At 34.8% G+C, this 21,916-nt stretch overlaps 1 long non-coding RNA gene across 1 annotated transcript in view; it reads right to left on the reverse strand.

The window, feature by feature from the left end:
- LOC149536158 (uncharacterized) overlaps positions 1 to 21,590 on the reverse strand; it is a 57,841-nt gene extending 36,251 nt beyond the window's left edge. The window contains exons 1-5 of the long non-coding RNA XR_016357515.1: positions 21,177 to 21,590; positions 20,781 to 20,997; positions 20,086 to 20,145; positions 19,539 to 19,652; positions 19,198 to 19,306 (exon numbers count right to left, since the gene is read on the reverse strand). This is a non-coding gene — a long non-coding RNA (uncharacterized LOC149536158). The remainder of the gene's footprint in view (positions 1 to 19,197; positions 19,307 to 19,538; positions 19,653 to 20,085; positions 20,146 to 20,780; positions 20,998 to 21,176) is intronic.
- Between the last annotated feature and the right edge of the window lie 326 nt (positions 21,591 to 21,916).

A 21,916-nucleotide genomic window follows, 5' to 3' on the forward strand; every position in this document is an offset into this window, starting at 1 on the left:
CTAGAGATAATCCTTATATGGTTATTGGTTAATCATCAATTAGACAAACTCCCCTATATATATAACGTATTGTTACATATAATTATGTTTATATATATATTATTGTTAATATATTGTCTAATGATAATTAACTTATAATTTACCATACAGAGACATGTCTCTTCTCATATTTATATAATTTACCATACAGAGACATGTCTCTTCTCATATTTATATGACATTCAAATCTGCATTTGGAACACAGAAATAAATGGTAGTGTTATTACATTTGCAGAAAAACGATCCTATAAATAATCAACAAATCATCCCATTTTGGATGTTCAATTATACTATCACCTGAGGCCGAGAGGGATGCTATATTAACTTTTGGGCCTAGTTGTTATAGTGGCATACTTAGCATGATCAATAGCATACTTACCACACTCTATAGAAGCTCTACATGTACTTGTTTTGATGTGTAAGTCATAAGAAAAAAAATGATGGGATTACCCATTAATGCTTCAACTACCAAACCGATCAAGGAGGGAGTGAATTGAGCTTGCTTGTGGGTAAGCACTTTCAAGAGGGGTCACTGTATTCTCCTCATTCTTAAACCTTCATTTTTCAAACAATTAAGTACTTTGAGATCAAGGAGTGACAATCCTAGAACTATAGCTAGTAGAAGTGGGCAAGAGTATACATATTGTCATGTCTCCTCCTTAGGCCACACCTATTCTATTTTGCTATTAGCTCTTACGTTCCCCCAAGAGCTAGTTACTCACCACGAGGGGGCACACTAGTGTGCCATCTTCTGTTAGTTTGAACATGTGACACAGGAGCATCTTGGATCAATGAGCAATCTTGCATCAACCAGAAATATTGCTCTATTTTCAGTACCATTTGCTATTCATAAAGTAATCGTTGCTGCTTGTGGTTTCAAGTTGTGTGCAGTTGGAATCTTGTTGAGGACTTATTTCAGATCCTTACCCTAAGAGCACAATAGTTAATGTGTCTTGTGCTTTGAGTTTTGCATTGATTTCTCTAGAATTTGTTTCCAGTGATTTCATCAAGCATGGTGGGTTATTTCTTTCAATGTAATTTTTTGTGATGACATGGTGTCTTGCATAGCTAGGAGTCGACTCTCCTTACTCAGGTGAAGACCTGTCCTTAATAGCATTTGATAGTGGAAATGAGTTTTTAGTTGCATTATCAAAAGATATGGATATTTCACCAATATTCAATATTGCAAAAATATTTCAGCATTTTGAATCAGATGAGGAATTAAAATATAACCTAGATTATCCCAAGAGGAAGACTGACGGCATTGCGAAGGTTTTGGTTAGCAAAGTAAGTAAGAGCACCAAAGGAAAAGACTACATGGAGTACCTAGTTTAGTTGAAAGATAAACAAGTTGAAGAGAGTTCATGGATAACACAAGTTGAGTTGGATCTTTATGATTTAGGTCAGACCATTAGAGTTTCTTGATGTGGACATCGATTATTTACTTTCCCCAGGCGTCTGACGCAGGAGTATATTGGGTCAATGAGCAATGCAATATTTTTAGTAATAGTTGGTGTTCATGAAGTAGCCATTGTTGCTTGTGGTTTTAGGTTTTGTGCATTTGGAATCTTGTTGAGAACCTTTTTTGGATCCTTACCCTATAAGCGCATAAGTTAATGTGCCTTATGCTTCGAGGTCTGTGTTGATTTCTCTGGCCTATGTTTCCTGTAATTTCATCCAACATAGCGGGTTATTTCTTTTGTCACAATTTCCTATGATGACATAGCATCTTGCGCAGCTAGGAGCCGACTCCTTGCTTGTGTGAATACCTATCCTTAATAACACGTGAACAATTGATGCCCATTGCTTGGGTTAAGGTTTACTCCTCCAAGGCATGACCTATATTGTAATTAATGCCTAACAAGCCAACTTGTGGTCTTGTTGGCTATATAAGAAGTTGGATTAGCTTTAGAGAAATATGAGAAGAAGTAATGCATGGAATTAGGAAGATAGTAGAATAGATGGAAGGTGAAAAAGACAAGCTTCTAGCTCTCTGATTGTAATTTCTTTGTATTGGCCGCAACTCGAAAGGTCTTACAATCGAGCATGTCGAATGTTCTAAAAGTACATTTTATCATACTAGTTGTCTAATCAATCAATAAATTTCTTGGTTCTTGTTGCTCAATATGCGGTTGCTTCTATGTGTACTCTTGTCAAGGTGTTAGATGATTGGATCCTGTCCTTTTCCCTACTAGAAATGAGAGTTGAGGTACTTGATTTTGAAGATTCGAAACATTTGTATGAAATTGATCTTGATTTTGCAAAACCTCAGAAAGCTTGTAAGAACCAGATGAAGAGTAAACACGATAATTGGGCTGATTTTTTCATTCAAGAAGACATGTTTAAGGGAATTCAGTAGTGCGTACTGAGAGAATCTATAAGAGATAACATCATGAAGGAGAAACGTAGTGGTGGACTTGTTGGACATTTTGGAATTGACAAAACAATAAAGATGATCTTTGACAGATATTACTAGCCTTATATATATAAGGATGTGCAAAAAATGGTTGAGTTGCAAAATTTGTCAAACAGCAAAAGGAATTAGTCTGAATTTGGGTTTATATTCACCATTGTCTATACCAAATAAACTTTGGGAAGATATCAATTATGAACTTTGTGCTTGGCTTACCTAGAACTCAGAGAGGTAATGATTCTATTCTAGTGGTGGTTGACAGATTTTCTAAAATGGCTCATTTCGTACCTTGTAAGAAGGCATCTAATGCAGTACATGTAGCTAATTTATTCTTTAAAAAAGTGGTGAGATTGCATGGGTTACTTGAGACTATTGTTTCAGATAGGGATAAGTTTACTGGTTATTTGTGGAGGACACTTTGGAAGAAATTGGATACTAAGCTTAAGTTTAGTCCTACATTTCATCCACGGACAAATGGACAAACTGAAGTTGTGAATAGGAGTTTGGGTAATTTGTTGAGATGTTTTGTTGGAGATAAGCCAACTAATTGGGATTTGATTTTGGCACAAGCAGAGTTTGCATACAACAATTATGTGAATAGAGGTACTAAGAAAATACCTTTTGAAATAGTACATGAAATACATCATAAAAGGAACTACTGAGTTGAGGGACTTGAGTACTAAGATGAAGAGGAGTGTTGAAGCAGAGGAATTTGCAGATTTCATGAAGACTCTACATGAGGAAGTAAAGAAGAATTTGGAAACTAGTTACCAGCAGCATAAACAGAGGGCAGATAAAGGAAGAAAACATAAATCTTTTGAGATTGGTAATGAGGTTATGGTTCACTTGAAGAAGAATAGATTCCCAGTTGATCCCTATAGTAAGTTTAGAATGAAGAGGTTTGGTCCTTGTAAGATTTTGAGGAAGTTTGGCAGTGTAAATGCTTTTAAAGTTGTATTATCAGAAGGATATTTCACCAACATTCAATATAGCAAAAACTTTAAGTATTTTGAATCAGATGAAGAATTAAAAGATAAACTAGATTACCCCAAGAGGAAGATTGACAATGTTGAAAAAGTTTTGGATAGCAAAGTAAGAGCACCAGAGGAAAAGACTACATGGAGTACCTTGTTTAGTTGAAAGATAAAACCAGTTGAAGAGAGTTCATGCATAACACAAGCTAAGTTGGATCTTTATGATTCAGGTCAGAGCATTAGGGTCTCCAAATGTGGACATCACTTCTTTACTTACCCCAGGTGTCTGATGCAGGAACATCTTGGGTCAATGAGCAATCTTACATAACCAAAAATATTGCTCTAATTTTAGTACCATTTGATGTTCGTGAAGTAGCCATTGTTGCTTGTGGTTTCAGGTTGTGTGCAGTTGGAATCTCGTTGAGGACTTATTTTGGATTCTTACCCTACAATCGCATAAGTTAATGTGCCCTAATGCTTCGAGTTTTGTGTCAATTTCTCTGACCTTTGTTTCCTGTGATTTTGTAAAGCATGGTTGGTTATTTCTTTCGGCACGGTTTCCTATGATGATATGGCGTCTTGCACAACTAGGAATCGACTCCTTGCTCGTGTGAAGACCTATCCTTAATAGTGCGTGAATAATTAATGCCCATTGCTTGGGTTGTGGTTTACTCCTCCAAGGCAAGACCTATATTGTAACTAATGCTTGACAGGCCAACTTGTGGTCTTGCTAGGTATATAAGAACTTGGATTAGCTTTAGAGAAATATCAAAAAAAGAAGGAAGTAATGCCTGGAGATGGGAAGAAGATGAGCTTCTAGCTCTCTGATTGTAATTTCTTTGTATTGGCCGCAACCCGAAAGGCCTCACAGTCAAGCATGTTGAATGTTCTAAAAGTATATTTCATCATACCAATTGTCTAATCAATCAATAAATCTCTTAGTTCTTGCTACTCAATATGTGTTTGCTTCCGTGTGTACTCTTGGCAAGCTGTTAGATGATTGTATCATGTCCTTTTCCCTACCAGCCTTGCATCAACTTTTCCTTATATTTTGAATTTGGGCGACCACTTTTGGGACTCCTACCTTTGAAACTTAGCACTTACCATCGCATATTTAAGTAAAATATTTGGTTGTTCATTATAGTCATTCATAACATATTGTTTCTTGTGTCTACTATTATGATTGAGTAATTAATCATTGGAAAGCAATTTTAAAGGTGAGAGATCCTCCTTCATTTACTCATTTCTTCAATATGGTGAAGTCATGTCCTAACGTTATTGGACTAATCAAAATTTATCATCTTTTGCAAATCAACGTTGGAGATCAATATCATTGGCATCAAATAATTGCAATTACATCCTACTACACTTGATTTCAAATCTATTCATGCACTAATTTACATATCAAAAACACTGACTCCATGACAGAATAACACACATCAAAAACCCTACGACAATAACTATTGGAACTACATCCTAGAGCACTATACCCCATTCGAGCTATGTTTTAGAGAGGCAATCAATAAATTCATATCATATTTGGATTAACGCATTCACAAAGACATCATATTGTTCAAAGACAACATCCGTTTGAATCTACTTTGCAATTTTGTGGATCATTCTAGAAAAAAAAAAAACCAATACACATATGATTGTTAAAGCCCATCCATCCTCAAAAATAGTTACAAGCTTCATATATTAATTTTTTGTGGGAAGGTGATATTGAATTTATACTATAATCAATAGACATAACCTTAGATACATATCATCTACTGTAATCTTCCTATCTCATCCCATTGTTCGATACACAAGATTCATATTATTGCATAGTTACGCCACCCTACAGGATGGCGGAACAGTAGAGCAAGTTTCCGAGACAAAGGGATAGAGGGGCCTTTATTTGGGGACGGTGGGGGGGCGATAGCGGGGGACGGGGGGAGTAGGGGTGTATATACTATATATATGGTACTTAAAATGCTAGTTATGAAAAGATGTACTACAATTATACAATATAAGATATAAAGATGTAAAAAACTTACATTGAACATTGTATTGAAGTTTTGAACTGGAACATCATGATTCATGATCAAATGACAAACAATGAACATTGAACATCAGCAAATGAAAGTGTGTCAAATTATATATTTTTTAATTTATAATATATATCAGTCTTCAAAAATAGAAATGCAAATGTGAATAAAAATTAAGAATAGAACGCTTTTGAACAAAGGAGGAAGGAATGGGCCCCACATCCCATTATACCAAAAATAGAACCAAAAAAATATTAAATAATGCCTTATTTTTAGAAAAATTTAATGTCCCCCATTTTGTTGTCATGGGAGACATCCCAGTGTCCCCCCGCACCCACAAGGGACACGAAGACGTTTTGGAGACGTCGAGTGCCATCTTCAGCAAAGGTGGCGCTCTGAGTGGCATCGCCCGAGACATCGAGACATCATCCCTCTATCTCAGTGCATCCCGGTCTCAGGTGAGGCCCAGTTTTGGTGGGGGGACGTGTCCCCATGTTACACTATATTATTGCAAAAACAATCCACAAACTCCTTCAAAATCACGCACAAATCATACTACTGTGATAACATTAAATCTAATGGCAACAATATCTATGCACCTTATTGTATTTTGACAATCCATATCTTGCAATTGGTAATATCCTCACAGGATCTCATCATACAAGAAAGGATACTGCAACTTGGCATCACACAGTCAATTACATAGGTTGACTAGATTAGCAGCTCAATCATCTCAACGACATTAAAACTGAATCAGCACTCCACTTACACATTACAATGTATCTACACCATCCAATGCAAATACTAATTATCGGAAGACCAATCATTTAGCAATTTGTATTCTGCTAACAAAAACAATCTCTAAATTTGGCTCTCATTTGTTGACAATTTTTAATTTTGTCTATTTTAGTACATGAGAGACATTTCAAATATAGAAATTGTATAGTTAGCAGATGTGCATATGCATCTGTAGAAGAATATGATATTTGGAAAACCATGAAGTCATATGATTAAGAAAACTTTCTATGTTGTGTTAAAAAGATTAAGGGATGAGCCAAGTTGATGATTAGCTCTCATGAAGGATGGTGAGAAAAAATGTTGACCATACAGAGTATAGAGAACATATCCATGGAAAACCTATAAAGTTGCTACCCTACAGACATCATTATTGCATAGATCAATTAGTCAATATTTACAGAGAAAATCACATAATCAATAAGGAGATATCAAACATGAAGGCATGTCTAGAGTATCAAGTATGCATTAACTAGGATACCGATTCGTCCCCATGGTGGATTCGAAAGCGGATATGTACAGATTCCAAATGTGTCCAGATTCCCTATGGATTCTGGTTGGAAATCATCCACAAGCCTCTGGATGCATCTTGAAGCCAATATTTGGCTTCTAGGGCATCCAGAGGCCTGTGGATGGCTTCTAGCCACTTCTAGATGCATCCAAAGGCCTGTCGATGGCTTCTGGCCAAAATCCACAGGGAATTCGGATGCATCTAGAGGAATCCATGCACCTAAGCGCCCAAAAAACTAATTAAAAATGTCTAAACTTAATTTGATTTTATTTGCATGTGCTCTAGTTCATATTTTTAGGTCTTTCTTTTTTCAAGGAAACCCTAAAACGACCCTAAAGGTGAATGTTGAAGCATTCACAACTCATTTTGGAACATTGTTTGCAGATACAGCTTACTTCTCATTTGGGCTCCAATTTGCATTGTGAAGACAAGTTCACCATTTTCGAAGAGGATTGATTGGAGGGCGAGAGATAGCTTCCTCGAAGGAGTTTCAAGCAATCAAGGTAAGTGATCAATCCCATTCTTGAGTATTTTGATGAATTTTTTCAAATTCTTGAAGAAAATTTTTGAGTTTTTTTTGCACTAGTACGCATGATGTTCATAGTTGTTAGGACCTAATAAAAATTTATTTATTTTCTTGTATAATAGGTTGCAAAAAACTAGGCAAGAATGGATGCCAGTGGTAGTGCTAGTCAAAGATCAGTGGGGGGCCAAGGAGGGCAGGGGACTGATAATTTCAAAACTGATATAGGATCTCCTTTGTGGAGACATACAAGGATATCACAGGTTTCAGGAGGTGTGGCTCCTACTATTGGTAGTGCAATTATTGTCAAAGTAACAAAGGAAAACCTTTCAATAGCTCATATTCTCGAGTGAAGTTTCATTTTGTGGGCCTTGCTTGCAAAGGATTTGGAATGTGCAAAAGCAAAAATTGTATTGGGATGACTAGTGCAGAAATAGTTTCATTTATAAGAGAACAAGAAGTTGTTGATGCATTGGTCAAAAGATCAAAAAAAAGCTACTATCAAGCTTCATCCCCAAAGAGCAAGATGCATGCACCCACTAAACCAATTGCATCCTCCCAACACCCATTCTTGTAGGTACATGTACCCATGAGGATAGGGAAGAAGTGGGAATTTCAACCCACAAAAGAGGCCCATCGCACACTGCATTTAAAATCGAGGCAAGAGACCGTATTGATGAAGCTATTACCACATTGCCTCTATGCGAATGGACTTCCTTTCAACATATTGGAAGGAAATGGTGGCAGCAATCAAAGAATCACCAGCTGATTACACAAGCCCAGGGTATGAAAAGGTGCGTACAACTCGATTGCAACAAGAGAAGACACATTTAGAGAAAGACCTTCAACCAATCAAAAAATCTTGAAAAACTTCGAGTCTAACTATAGTGTTAGATGATTGGAAGGACAAGAAATCGGCCACTGATTAATGTGATTGCAGTGTCCCCCAAAGGGGTAATGTTTTTTAAGGTAGTTGATTGTGAGGGGGAAGTGAAGGATTCCGAATTCATTTCTAGAATTCTCATCGAGGCCATGGAGATGGTGGGTCATGAGGATGTGGTTCAGGCGGTCACAAACAATGCCAAAAATTGCAGGGGGTGCAAGTTTTTTGGTTGAGAGTAGGTATGACCATATTTTTTGTACCCCAAACATTGTACACTCCTTTAACTTGGTCATGTTGAATATTGGCACTCAAATAGATTGGGTGAAGAAAATATACCATGATGGGGAGGAGATACAAATGTTTGAGACAAACCACCACATGTCATAATCCATGTTTAGAACACAACACTCCAAATTGTAGTAGCTGAAGGTAAATTAATTTTTTGAAATTACTAAGTTTCAATGTTTCATGGATTTGTAATTTAGTTAAAATTTATAATTTTATTGTTAATTGACATATTGTTAACTTGCTTAGGTTGCCGAGACCCATTTTACATCTCATACAATTGTTATGAGACAGCTCCTCAAGGTAAAAGAGGCATTGAGCCAAATGGTCGTCTCTAATCAATGGAGCATATGGAAGAGGAATTTGGTCTTGAATGCAAGTTGATGGGCTCATGTGGCATACAAATACACCTTGCTTGGGGGATGTGTATAATGGCATGGACACCATGGTTGAGAAGGTAAGAAATTCTATACAAGCACATTGTGAAGAGGACCAATATGACCCCTTTCATATTATAGAAAAGTTGCCTTACCTTCATCACAAACATGTGCTCTATTATATACTCATGACAACTTTCGTGATAAAAGATCCATGAATTGGATGGTATCTATTCAATCCCCATAGTCAACTTTTTCATTTCAAGCAAGTTGGGCTTTTAAGTCAAAGAAACCAACCTTACCTTGCCCTACAATATAGGGATGCAAACTCGATTGGTTAGATAGCTCACTAGTCCATTCATCCTAGTCACCTTCATAACACTCAAATCAATGTCGTACATAGCATTCATTGTACTCCTAATCATGGCATGGGCTCTCACTCAAATTGGATAGGTGCAACTAGAAAATTAAAATGTGGAGTGATATTTAAATGACCATGTTCATCTATTCCCTATCATGTATAGCATCCAATAAGCTTCCCTATATGTAGTGCCTATTACATCCTTAACATTATGGCTAACTATTATGCCATTCCTCTCTGTGTTAGGTCTTGTTCTGATTTGTTGCATCTATTGAAGAATACATGATTTTACCTTGCTTCAATCCTTGGATAAGAGAGGAGAGAAACAAAGATAGGATACTTTTACTCAGCTAAGAAGGCAAATTCATGTCCCCACATCCCAAAGTTAGTTTTCCCCAAACCAATAGGGGCTTTCATTTCCTGGTGTAAGTTTTAAATCACCTTTAGAGCTTCTATTAGCATTGGAACCTTAATATTTTAAGCTAAATAGGCCCTGCAAAAAAATGCTCAACCTCTTAAATTGGGGAAGAATTGGCCTTATAAGGACAGCTATTTTGTTAATACTATTTTGATAGATTGTCTTTTAGAATGATTTGAATACCAAATCAAAAGAAAAGGTGCCTTTAAAAAAAACAAGGAAGCCTATACAATTCTTAGTTGGAATCCCTAATCAAAACTAAAGGTGTCTTAAAAACAAATGAGGAAGCATTTTTTATTCTAGTAGATTCTAACTCCCTCCATGGTATCATGGTGAGGCCACAATTCAACTCCTACTATGAGAAAGACATGACTTTGACCATAGATAGAGAGAGGGATCTCCACGCCTATGAATGGAGTTGGTTGCTAAGGCTGCCCATGTCCCACAAATTCCATTGTCATATGATGCATATTAAAGACTGTGTGGCCAATGTTATCTAGTTTATTGACTTATGCATTTTGTGTTCTATCTTGGTTTGTTCTTCTACTCTTCATTCAATGAGTTGAGTTTGGATGTCCCTTATTAGCAAATGTCCAAATGTCCTTCGAAAGCCCAAATAATTTACATGTTCATCAAGCCATCTATAATCGATATGACATGATGCTAATTTAGAACTTAGGTCTACCTTTGTCCTGTCCTCTTTTTGGGAAGTGCTTGGATCTTGCCCACTTAACCCCATGTGGTAGGCACGTAATATACAGCATGGGGTGGTCTACCCAGTAATATGTTTTTATTTGCACCCCCTATTCAAGTTTCTTTATTTATCTCCTCTTATAACAAGAAAGCATATAAGATTAAAATATTGGTTTTCCCTAAAAACTAATCCACTCTATGGAATCCCTCAAAAAAACATATAAGGCATCAAAAGCATATCCTCTCTAATCATGCCCATGAGCACGAAATAAACACCTAGTCACTTGGCCTCTTGGACCCACCTAGGTGTTAGCATACTTGATGATGGACTCAATGTTGTTGTCTCCTTATCATGTATTTCTCTCCTTTCGATCCAAGCCCAAGAGCATGGAATCAACATAGAGTTATTTGGCCTCTTATGATTGAGACACCTTTGAATCCATTTCAACAATCAACAATTGTAGGAACAGGCTGCTTTTATATTATTTGGCCTTACAACAATTTCTCCCTCCTTGTATTCCTCCATCACCTTGTCATGATTGATCGTTGCAATTTCATGAATAGACTAGATATCTACATATGCTGCATTATTGCTTCTTTCTAATATATAAGATGTTATATATCAAATATATAATTCGTTGTACACAAATTATTGCCTACATTAGTATAAGAGGTTTTAAGCATTGAAATATCATCATGCTGTATACATCAAACATACATAATAAAAATATATTTGTGCATACCACGATGAACAACAATGCTACTGGATGTAATAAATCTGAATTCCTGATCTGATTTTTAACGCTTATATTTAATGTGTTGATCTGCTTGAATGAGCACCAATGCTTATTAGATTACTTTCCTCAATTGACCATTGTTGAATGATTGATGTTTGTGTGAATGATTGATTGAACGAATAAATTTCTTTGATCTGATAAATTAAAGTATTGGTGAGCTATGATTAATTGTTGATTGGACTATTTAAAAGTGATGATACAATGAATGCTAAATTGATATTTTGGGTGGTGATTAATTAATTAATTTTGAATTGGTAGAATGATGCTTGATTGCTGAATTGCATGTTTTCGTTTGCTTGATTTCTTGTGGGGTCAATAATTAATGGGTAAAGGATTTGTTGGTATGGGCTCATGAGTGATGATTGATAATTCCTTCAAAGCTTGAAATGAAGTCTCCCTAACACTTTATCGGTGCTCAGAAAAGCATATCAACACATTAAATATAAGCTATCGACATTATATCAGAAATTGTTATACATTACACATAATAGAATTCTTGTTTATTGTGGTATGCATGAATATATGTTTATTATGTATGCCTGATTTATGCAGCATGATAATGTTTTAATGCATAATTTCTCACACACTAATATAGTAAATAACATATACAAAACAAATTACATTTTTGATATATAACATCTTATATATTGGATATAAGCAATAGCATCAAATTGCAGCAATTGTCATGTCCCCGTCTAATAAATCCTAAAATCATTCTTTAAAGGTAGAATACAGAATACATAAATTAAAACTAAAATCAATCAAATAGAAACCTGTCTTATAAGATATCACAATTTTCTAGCCTACAACTAAAAGTCATTGAGAATTGATCAGCAAATATGTCATGCAATAGTATATCATGCGTTGTGTTTCTAACCGAACAAGCAACGACTGGCATCGGTCAAAAATATCAATGATCATCATTGTGGATAAGACAGAGTTTTGCATATTTGCGGTATGCTGAGGCCAACCAAAATCATTGATGCCTAAAACTATAACAAAGATTTCAATATAGAAAGGAAAGCACTTCTGCAATTGGAGAATGATGTGCATGATGAAAGTAGAAAAGACTAAAGATTAGAATAAAATTCAATGATGATAGCATAAAACCAAGAACAGCAAGCAATTCATGTATTAGGAAACAACAGCAACTTGATACAATATGGTTGCGCAATCCATGAATACAGAATAGTAATTATTAACAAAGTGTGGTTTCTTGAGAGGTTGAGAACATGTCAATAACACAACTGTTTGATTAGGATAACAGACTACTAATAAATGAATAATTATATATAAATCAAGAGCTGCCATTTTTCTGAAGTTCTGACTTATTACTAGATGCCTCCCTTGAATAATGAAGAGTGATGTCCTTTGAAACTAGGATCCCTTGGTAAGGGTATAATTTGGGATATGTGAGCGGGGGGGGAATATAGATTTGAGGGTAACCAGCAACATCGAATAGAAGAATTGGAATCAACGAACAAGAAAGAATAATCAAAATCAGAAGTGTGTAAACAAAAGACACATATTTAGAAGCAAACGCTAACTAATCTTTTTCAGACTTGTAATAATCAGCATATAGTAATCTGAATGATAGCATTGTTGTATTATGATGGCCTATGCATTATTGTTGATAAATTGTCTTTATATTTATGAGTGGATATTAATGCATAGATCAATAATTGGTTTATGAACTTCCATCATTATAGAAGGAGAAGGGTGTGAGTGGAATAGGAACCATGATGATCATCATCTAGTTAGGGACCTTGGGTGGATGTCCATGTTGCCTACCACCAAGGCTAAGATGGCCAAAGTTCCACTCTTGGCCCTAGATAGGTCAATCAAGGAACTACCATTACAACCTCCTCTCCAACTCTATAATGATGGTTAGTAAGTCTTCAAAGGTGAAGCATGGGTAGGGAAAGTAGGTACAAGCACCCCACCAGGTAGGGACCCTAGGTGGATGACTATGTTGGCTAGCACCACGGCCAAGAAGGCCAAAGTTACAATTTTGGGCACAGTGTAGGATGACTCTAGGTAGACCTATCGTTCTTCTTCTCTAATGTGTTTGCAATGATGCTATATACACTATATGACTATCGTGTGTTGTGGACTAACCCTAATAATGATGTATGTGTGTGTTGCTTATGATTGTAGAACTCAATCCAAGATTGTACTATTTGAAAATTTTTTTTTTTGTTAAGATTTAACCCCAACCCTAATTTGTTGTCATTATGATTTTACGGCAAATTTGAGGATAAACTAGGTAGGGGACATTACAGCAATTAGTCATTGAAAGGTGAGAAAGTAAATACAAGGAGGGAGAAATTGATACAATGTCCTCTTCTAATTACACTACCTCATAGTGGATGGCTGGCAATCTACAACATGAGGTCAAGGGGGGAAAGGGGTATCCTACCCTTGGGCTAAGATGGGAAAGATGCTCCAAGCACCTTATTGTAGTTTTTCCTCCAACATCTACAATGGTTGATTGTTGGAATGGATTCAAAATAGTCTCTATCATATTCATTCCATGCTCTTGGGCTTGATTGGAAAGGAGAAATACATGATAACTAGGCAACAACACTATGTCCCCCTTCAAGTACACCAATCCCTAGGTGGGGTCGACAGGCAGAATGAATGATTGTTTGTTTTCTCATGCGCTTAATTGAAAAGGACAAGCTCTCAAAACATTTTATGATTCTCCAAGGGATTGCATTGTATGGACCAATTGTTAGAGAAAGCTTTTAATTGAATCTCCCATGCTCCAAATAATGAATTATATATACAAAAAAATCATTATAGATCTCTCTCTCTCTCTCTCTCTCTCCCTCTCTCTCTCTATATATATATATATATATATTTTTTATTTTTTTTTATTTTTTTTTTATTTTTAAATTTCCTTGTGTGGATTGTGAATATATCTTCTCCAACCCTACTATTAATAATTAATTTTATGAATTCTATGTTACCAGTTCGAGTTCGAGTTCAAGTTCAGGTTCAAAGAATTTGTTTGCTAGTACGGCAAAATTTTGAAATGGGGTTTGGATTCGTTAGTGCGAAAACATGTATATATATACATATACATATGTATGCAGCCAAGTAGAATGAATTAAAATTAGAATGTCACATAGTATCATAAAAACACTATAAACTTGTAATCTTAACATCATATCTATTAGCAACATCAAAATATTAAATAGTATCGAGTCCAAACATCATTATTTTGACTATCAACAATTAGAACTTTATACTAAGTAATAATCATCTAATGGACTATCTAAATCTTCATCTTCTTCTTCTCATCATCAAAGGCATTAGTCAATTTACAAAAAATGCCAATGTCAATGAGATCAGTTGCACTAATGACATTTCCCACTTTCTAAGTTGTCAAATGCTTATTACTTTTTCATTGTACAAAGCTTGTTAGTTTGTAATTAACATCCAACATGAAAAATGTTATATAAGTTGCTTGCAACTCCCTTCACCTATTGAAGATGTTGTTTAATGTTTAAAATATGATTTATCACAATACAAAGCTTCCAATTTTACAAACAGGGATCACTATCAGCAATTGGATTTAAAAATTTCACTAGAAGATATCTTGAGTGCTAGGTTAATTTGATGCAACGAACATCTGGACTTCAGCAAATTTTGTTTTGTAATCTTAAAGATCTTTATTCAAATTCTGTAATAATCATTTTCTACACTAAATTATAGAGTGTTTCTCAGTGGAACTGTACCTAGTTTGCACTCGGATTGCCTAGGTCTACCCTAGTTAGACCATGGCTCGACCTAGGTTTGTCCTAGAGATTTGAACCCAAAAGAGAACCGGGACCAGAACTAAGGACCAGTTTAAAATTCGCCTAGTTCGAAGGGCTAGGGGGAGAACTGGGTAACTAAGTATGAATTCTATCTTCTTAACATGAATGTGGGACTTCAACAAGGATCTATCTTGCTTTTACATTATTTGGGTAAAGTTATATCTCTAACTATATTGTGTTTCTTGTTTTTTTATTGGACTTGTGATTCTAGGAAAAATATAAGGTAACCCAAAAAGGGAGGCATTGCAATGAAAAATGATTCATTTTATCAAATATAACAATCAAGAATGACTCATTCTATCAACTTTTATCGAGCATCATAAAAAAATCATTATCTAGACATATTTTAGAATGTGCAAAAGTACATAAACCAGACATTATATTTGTATCCAGCATAACAAATTAGATCAATTGGACTTAAAATTATATCCCCATTATTGTGAATTAGGATAGACTAGACAAAAGTAACAGCTAGTATCATTGGAGGAAAATTTTCTTGCACTAATACAACCAGTTGCCCAATGTTTTCATATTATAGTTTTAAAATATATTTTGTCCCACAAGTTGCGACTCTACTCTGCCTTGGTTCATTTCCATATGATGCATATCAAGAGCGGAGCAGGGATATTGTATAGCTTCATTTATTTATGCAGTCTATCTTGGTTTATTTGTGTATTCCTTGTATGATGAGTTGAATGGAGATGTTACCTTTTATCAATTCATTATAACACTCCTTACTATCCGGATGCTTTAAAACATGTTCATGAAGCAAAAACCTCTAAAGAGATTCAAGTTTCACAGTCAAGAAAGACTCATTCTATCAAACTTTAATGGGTATCATAGAGAACTAGTATCTAGACATATTTTTCAGAATGTACAGAAGCATATTAACTGTCCTAGCAATTTATTAACAATACAAGACATATGGGCAGAGCTTGGTTATCTCAACCCTTCTGGAAAGAGGCTAAAAGGTCATTAAGGTATAAGTATTCAACATTTTATAATTCATGATGCATTTGAGATATAGATACATATGGAGTAGCAATAAGTTTAATTGATTGAACATAAGTCACATGTGGAAAAACTAAAGCAAGTCTGAAACAGCACCCATGAATTTAATTACACAAAATGATGCAATTTTTAGTGCCTTGGCATCAATATAACTTCCAAGATACAAGGAGCTCATGGACCTAATGGTTTGTCATCTTTAGCTTAAAAAAGCTTAGCAAGTACATGTTTTTATGCTCCAAACCAAGAAGGTGGTAATGAATCATTGATAGAGATCATGTTTACTATACATGACTATGATGTACCCATTTTGAAAACTTTAATAATAAATATTCATTAAATTACAAGATTTTAATATATGATCTGTAATATTAAAAATATTAAAATAGACAAATAAATACTTACTATAATTATAATAGAAATAAATAATAATATTAAAATACAAAGATAGATAATTAAATATAAATATTTTAATACAAGAATATAATTACAAAATAAATAAGAAATAATGACTAAAAAATACATCAATACAATATTAAATAATAATATATCAGATACTATCATCTATTGTAACATAATATACAATATATTGTAACATATATCAATATATAATATATAGCATGTGATATTATATAAGCCCAGAACGACATATAATATATAATATATGTAACTCCATCTAACAACCCACTGATGTTCTAGTAAAAACAATGCTTAATCCGCAGCTCATTGGTTGACCACATAAAATCCAAAGGGCTCGACCATAAGGCAAACATTGCCAACTAAAGAATGGCATCAAGAGAATTATGAGTGCAATCAGTTGGCTATTGAGAGTAGAATCTACTAATACCTTTACAAGGGATTTAGCCACAACAACAATACACATCCAACAGGAAGAAAAACATCATCATCGAATAGGAAGAAAATGAATACATCAGAATCAGAACATGTTATAAATCAAATTAACATGACTAGCCACTACAAATAATGAGAAAGGGAGTTTGAACTACGCAGGAGATCACCTCAGAGTCTTAGCACTAGGTCCCGATCCTTCTAGACGTACTTCATCATTTGAGTTGAGACATTGTCATTTATTTCTAACCGAGAAGTTATAGATTTATCTATGCTCTGTTTTTGCATTGAGCACAAACATTGATGTAAATTCACTACAACTGTTTGTGTTATTTGCTTGGAGAAGATATCATAAAAATACTACATAGATATCAGTGTTACGGGACTCGCCGAGTCATGCCAAGACTCTGCGAGTTCGAGGCAGAGTCCATGTTTCCGAGGCAATCTGCCTCTAGACTCGGACTCGGCCGAGTCTTGGCAGAGTCCACGTGGACTCGCCGAGTCCAAGGACTCTGTCGAGTCCTGGGCGAGTCCAGAGCCCAGGACTCTGATTTTTTAAATTTTTTTTAAAAAATTTAAATTTTTTTTAAATTTTTTTTGTTTTTAAAAGACAGAGATTTCCGGAAGATGTTTTTTACAATGTATATGAATTCTGAAAATGATGTGGCATGTCAAGAATCTATTAAGGATTGAATCTTAAATCTTAAATCTTCAACTTTATATTATGTTATTCAATTTTTTCCTTCAAAAGTTTGTTATTATACTTGTATGATTTTCCGAGTCCTTGCCGACTCCTGGCCAAGTCTGGTCGCCGAGTCCGAGTTCGAGTCGGATTTTGACTTTTCGAGTCAGAGGCGAGTCCGAGTCCCGTAACACTGATAGATATAGACAGGGACACTATAGAGCATTGGAACTTTCATCTCATAACATATTCAGATCAACATAAGATTTACTTTCTCTTTATATTCCCAGATTAATATTTATAGACAGTATATACAAGCAGAACAATAGCCAATCCTCCTAGCTTGCATGAAGCTACAAATATATATATAAAAAATTGAGATTACTGAAGTCAGATTGAAGGTTCATATCAGAAGTAAAATTACCCTTGCTGAATAATATCACTGACTGTAAATAAATTACAATAGGAAAGGAGTCTCATGCAATTTCATTTATGAGAGTTCGGTCCAAACTCTAAGAGATTGCATTAGGGGACACTACAACTAGTATGGAACATTGCAACTCAACAGCTATATGTCACAATCCCAACCAAGGACATCACAATGACTATATAAAATGTTATTAGATAGTGCTTCATATTAGCACAGCCAATGGAAGTGCTTATAGAGCAAAGACAATTGCACATATTTTATATATAAATTGGACAACTATCCAAGATAGAAACTTCCTTGATCATGCATTCTTGGCATTTAGCAAATCAAGGAAACTGAAATCGTGCCCTGAAGAAAATACAATAACGATTCAAACAATCACAACTAGCAATCTGGAATAGGGTTTCTCAAGATCCACACTCTAAATTTGTTCAAGATGTACCCTCCCCAAATCGTAAATTATGAAAACCTAATATCTGGAATAGGGTTTTTCAAGATCCACACACTAAATTTGTTCAAAATGTACTTTCCCTAAATTGTAAATTATTAAAACACAATATTTCATGTTCTTCATGAATCTAATTGGAAGTTCAAAATCAACTTTAAAAGTTCTTCACATTTTCACATTTTCTATGCAAGTCACCACAATCTGAACTATACAACATTATTTAAGACCTACCTTATGCAACAAAAATATCTGAAAACATGTAAGAAAAAAAATTGGATATGACCAATTTGAACATCATACAATCAAAATCAAAATTTTATGCATTCCTAGAGATCTAAGAAAACCCATGGCTGAAAAATAAGCTCTATAGTTTATTACATTTTGTTATACTTAGATTACAAAATCCTACTCATTCAAAAATATGAGAGCTGCAAATAAGCTCTATAATAGTTCACAAATTTCTCTATGTCAACTACAAATTGTCACAATGCAATCCATACAAATTCATTAAGGACTTGATTAAACAATTAATAACCAAACTTGAGCCCCACAATTGTTCACATTTTGCACTTTTTTTAATGCCTCACTGAAATTTTAAAAGAATACAATATCCAATACCTATTCTTTCTTTAGCACTCACCAAAAAAATGTAAAAATTAGAAAGAAAAAATTTAGAGTTTTCAATTGCTTATGTGCAATTCTTGTAGTAAAATGGTTGAAAACAAAATAAGCATATCAGCTTTACAAGATATAAAGAATCTTCACTCAACAGTAAAGAGATTTTGTAAGCAAAACTCTATGAAAAAGAATTCAAAACTGAATTAGACATATACTCTTCAGAAGTTAGCACTGCTTACCATCCCATAAGTGGAAGTTGTTGCCTCACCAAAAAAGACTCATTTTTAGCTTCTAGTGGCTAAAGCATGGATAACTGAAGGACCTGCTGCAAGAAAAGAGAATGGCCAACTAGGAAAAGCAACAAGCACCATTGAAACAGGTTACAACAGGCCAATTGAGGAGAATTCTAGATGGTGCAAGGGTAAATGAATGCATTGAAAATGTACTCACAATAAACCTATACAAATGAAATGGATCACCATTCAGACACCAAACACAAAGATATGATTTTTATTTTGACACTGAAAATCATTTTTTCATAAGTAACAGTAAAAAATAATAATTGTAGAGGTTATACTACCTATAAAGCATCCACTTCAAAAAGCAAGTACAAAAGGGTTGTAATCGCTTGCCTCTAGCTATACTTTCAAGACATGGCTACATTGAGAGATGTACCTATAATATCACCACCAACCTACAAGGACAAAAATTAAAATTATCATATAATCCAAAAATATATACTACAAGTTGCATCTTTCCCTACTTCAAAGAGAGCATAACCTTGCCTTGCTCGCACTAAATCACCATGAAGCTTCAACAGTTATCAAAGAATGCAAAACAATGTATAATGATTACAAAATGTTTTCAGAAACAAGGTTAAACTTTCCTAAATATCTAAATACTTTCATTACTTTTTTAATTATAATGAAATAAACGCCTAAGGGTTTCCATTGGATTAATTCACATTTGACATTATGTTTTTCATTACGGCTGAAAATTGGAAATCGTCACACATTTTACCACTTAGATCACGTTAACTACTTCCTCTAACTTTGACGATACAATGATTATAAAAATATAAATACAATCTACATAATCCAATCCAATTTTTTGTAGGATGCCCATACCTTACCAACACTGTCACCAATCAGGTTCCACCTTCAAACATCATGCCATGGCTTGTGAATCTATGATAGACAAACATTAATTCAGTCGTGAAAATGACAAATCATTCTGTGATCAAGAAATGATTCAGAGTATTTCTGTCAGAACTATTTATTATTATGAAAGATCAAAAATATGAACACCACACTTCAAAATAGATAAACCCAGATGCAAAAATCTACAAATTAAATCCTGGCAGAAAACATATGACCATACCCACCTACAAATTAAATCCTGGCAGAAAACATATGATCATACCCACCTTCAATGTAGACAACTAGCTAACAAACAAGCACCAACCCTACACCCGGAAAATACTTACTAAATCTCTATAACACGGGGAAAATAACTCGAGACAGTTTCGAATACAAACAGCAAGAAACCCTATGAAAAAAGACATGCCCGATTCCATACCAGACACCCAGCATAATTCAACAAAACAGAGGGACTCCGAACACTACCAATCACAGTGGAGCTTGCTCAGCATAAAAACAGAGTGATGGTTAGAAAGACAAGCAAAAGAAAAAAGATAAAGAAGATTGCACGTGCGTGCTTTCTATGATCTTCGTATACCCTGTGACCCTAATTCTAAATTATGCAATTCATAATGACCCAATAATCGAAACCCAAAGTCACTAAATCGGGAGTGCTACTGTACCTGAATCATGAGAAGAGTAAAGCACTGATGCTTAGAGAAGCAATGTACTGATCGATTATCAAAATTATCCCTTCCTGTCCAAGTATGCCAACAAGAAGACAGAAGGAGCCCTCCTGCAGGACATCAGCTTCATGTTGGCGGCGTCGTAAATGTGAGAAACAGAGTACGGGATTCATACCAGGATGAGAAGTTTTAAATTGCGGAGATTATCCATTCCCTGAAACGAGTTCACCGTGCAGGGCTTCGTAAATACGAGAGATAGAGAACGAATTTCATCTAGGCCTATTAAAAAGAAGGATGAGGAGTCCGAAAAGCTTTTAAAAAGCCAGGTACGATTCAAGATCCCTCTGAATGCTCTCAAATCAAAACTAAAATCAACGGTACGAATCAAGGTACCTTTGAGCCTCTCCCTGTAATATCAATTCGCTCTTCATGTTTCCTTCTCTTCAAGGCCATATGAATCTCCCTGATTTGTATGAACTCTCCAATACAATACAAAGCTCAGTTCTCTGCCCTCTCTTCCGGATTTCGTTTGCCCCTTAAATGTATAAATCCCCCAACGGCATGAATCTCCCAATTATGTTATTGCTATCAATCTCCCAACGGCATTTTAGAAAGAAAAAACATTACGCTCCACTCCACTCCAACGGAATTTTTAAAAAGCACCAAAGTTTCAAAGAAAACACTTTGTCTCCCAACGGCTAGTCCAGCTACCATTTACGCTCCAACCCTCCTGCTGCCTATGAAAAGTCTGATCGCCTCCAAATTTAGCACATTGATGTTTATAAACGATCGACTGCTGTTTCCAACTTGACATGGCTGTTTGCTTTTATTTAGTCCGCTCCATAAACTGTTTATCATGTTTTATAATTTGGTTCAATTTTGTTTTAAATGATTTCAAAACTAATCCATGAGATTTTTAAATCAAAATTTTTAAACTATATCAATATATGATATATGAAATTTAAGAATGAGATAATATAATAAATTAATAATATATATTAATGCTATTTTCCTTTACATTTTGATGCATCAAGCTAATTAATTCAACTAATAACATTTTGGTGTTTTTCAAACATTTATATTTTTTTATAATTTTTTTGATGAATAGTCCTATTCTATTAAAAAATAAAATT

Source organism: Cupressus sempervirens, chromosome 10, assembly GCF_028749045.1.
Source record: "Cupressus sempervirens isolate cs-2001-9-10 chromosome 10, ASM2874904v1, whole genome shotgun sequence".
Lineage (NCBI taxonomy): Eukaryota > Viridiplantae > Streptophyta > Pinopsida > Cupressales > Cupressaceae > Cupressus > Cupressus sempervirens.